The 2,242-nt window shown below is 54.6% G+C and overlaps 1 protein-coding gene across 3 annotated transcripts in view; it reads left to right on the top strand.

Moving 5' to 3' along the window:
* Positions 1 to 684: 684 nt before the first annotated feature.
* Positions 685 to 2,242, top strand: part of ANKRD13B (ankyrin repeat domain 13B) — a 16,030-nt gene continuing 14,472 nt past the window's right edge. Inside the window, exon 1 of one of the 3 annotated variants that reach the window (XM_023530548.1) lies at positions 685 to 1,771. The gene's annotated coding sequence lies outside the window, so the exon portion shown is untranslated. The remainder of the gene's footprint in view (positions 1,772 to 2,242) is intronic. The other 2 variants (XM_011359922.2, XM_023530549.1) reach the window with 2 other exon arrangements.

Genomic DNA, 2,242 nt, shown 5'->3' with positions numbered 1-2,242 from the left:
TGGGGTACGGGACACTGTGCCTCTCCTCCCCTGGGGCAGTGAGGGCTGCGGGGAGGGGCTGCCAGCTAGGTCTGTGTTCCTTGTAGTGGGAGAATCGGCCCCACTCAGCTGAGCAGCGACACCTCCCGCGTGAGTGTGTGGAGGTGGGAAAGGCCTGCGTGGGGGGTGGGGGGGGGTGGTTCACAAGTCAAGGATCAGAGAATAGGCTGTGTAACATTCCCAGGCATCCCAGCCCCACCCAGTGCCCTCTGTTCTCACCATAAGAGTCTGTTTACTCAGACTGGGCAGAGCCCCTGGATTCCTGAGACCCCAGAGCGGGCTCCGGAATGGGGAGTGGAGAGAGATCCTCCTGGGGAAGCCCTGAGGGCCTTGTCCAGGTGCTGAAAGGCGCTCTCCTGCCCTCTGGTGCTTGGTCCTGGCTTCTAGGCTCTGAGGAAGTTGGGGGTCACTGGCCACAAGAAAGATTTGAGGTTCTTCACACACAGCGGGCTCTGGTTCCTGCTAGTTAGTGAGAACAAATGGGTCAGCCAGCTTTGGCTGGACGGTGGCCTCCAAGAAGATGGAGTAAGGTGAGGTCTCCTGACCATTCTTCAGGATCAAGGCTGGCACAGGTCACAGGTACTTCCCAACTCTGTCCTTGGCCTCCAGGCCACAAGTAGGCACTCGTGGCATCGATTACTCTCTCCAGGGTGGAGAGACAGGACCCAGAGACTGGCTCAGCCTGCTCTGGGTTGTCTCACCTTGAGGCCTGCAGACTTGGCCTGGGTCTGAGACCTCGGGGCCGTGGGCTGGGAGCAGTTTGTTCAGGAGTTGTCCCTTTGGGGAATATGCCTTTTGAGGGCCACTTCCCGAGTCACAGGAATTTCAGTCTGAGCAGCCATCTGCTTCCCAAGGGAAAAATGAGGCAGAGAGCAGGATATCACTATATAGCAAGTGAGGTGAGGGTCAGAATGTGTCCCTGAAGTCCACTACTGAGCCCTCAGGCCAGCATAGCATTCGGCTCTACATAACAGTCCCAGGAAATGTTGGAATGACCTTTAGGTCCAAACCTTTAGGCTGGTTGAAATGTCCACTTCCATTATACCTCTGCTTACACAGGGATGTTCCATGTTGCCCCTCAGCTCATGTCTCTGTCCATCATCAAGGAAGTAGTTTTCAGCCATAGAAGCCTGGTGAAGGAAGTGAAGTCAAAGTAGTAGGTCCTGGGGAACAAAGACGAACAGCCCCTGCCCTCAAGGAGACCTCGTTCTGGTGATGCGATTGTGATCAGGGAAGTACAGTCTGAGGTGCAGGGTGCTGAAGCACAGACAGCCCTGTCTCTTCTGGCCATTCTCTGCTTTCCTCCCCTGAAGGCAAAAGAAGACAAGCCTCTGATAGAGGTTACAGCTGGAGGGATTTAAGTCTGATCTGAAAGGAACTTCTTGATGGGATGGTTGAAGGATGGTGGGCTGAATGATTGTGGGGCAGAGGGCTAGAGGCCGAATCTCCAGAATGCCTCAGTCTGCACTCCTTTGTTGGAGGGGAGGGTGGTCTTTTTCTTGCAGCTTGGAGAGAAGCAAAATGCTCTAGAAGAAAAATCTTTCACCCAAGCCTCTGATTGATAGTCCTCAGGTCAGCAGCCCTCTTGCTGGGGTGAGGTTGAGGTGGGGACCACTGACCCGCTGCAGTTAGGGGTTGTTTAGGGCTGCTGAGTGTGTTCCTCTTCTTTTCTCTTTGGGCTGTCACGGAAACCAGGCATCAGATTCATTCCATCCCCACCCCCTCCACCCTGGTGAGTTCGTGTCTTCTTGAAATGGATACCACCTGCCCTTATCCAGGCCAAGGGGAATATAGGGCACTGGTTGAGGTTAACCCTTGTTCAACCACAAAGGAATCAGATCAGTCATCTCCTTCACTCTGGAGATGCCAGTAAGGGGAGTGCCAATCAGTCTGGGCGGGAGAGGCTCCTGGCTGTATCTTAGCTCCGAGACTGACCCAGAATGATACTTGGATCCAAGTGTGCATTGCTCAGTCCCCAGGGCATCAGGTTCCCAGGGAGAGCCGAGGGTGCCCAATCCAGCCATTTCCTGCAGGGGATGGGACTGCGGGAAGCCACCTAACATCATAATGAAACCTTCACAGACCCCTGGCATTCCAGCTGGGGGTCCCCAACTTCTGGTTCTCCTGGCACCAACTATCACAGAAAATAGCCAGCTTTCCTCTAGCACACAGCAAGCAGCTGGGTTTCCCTATCTTCACTTGG

The sequence above is a fragment of the Pteropus vampyrus genome, unplaced genomic scaffold (genome assembly GCF_000151845.1).
Source record: "Pteropus vampyrus isolate Shadow unplaced genomic scaffold, Pvam_2.0 Scaffold50, whole genome shotgun sequence".
Lineage (NCBI taxonomy): Eukaryota > Metazoa > Chordata > Mammalia > Chiroptera > Pteropodidae > Pteropus > Pteropus vampyrus.
Note: the sequence above shows the minus strand (reverse complement) of the source record. Positions and strands in the feature narration are given on the sequence as shown.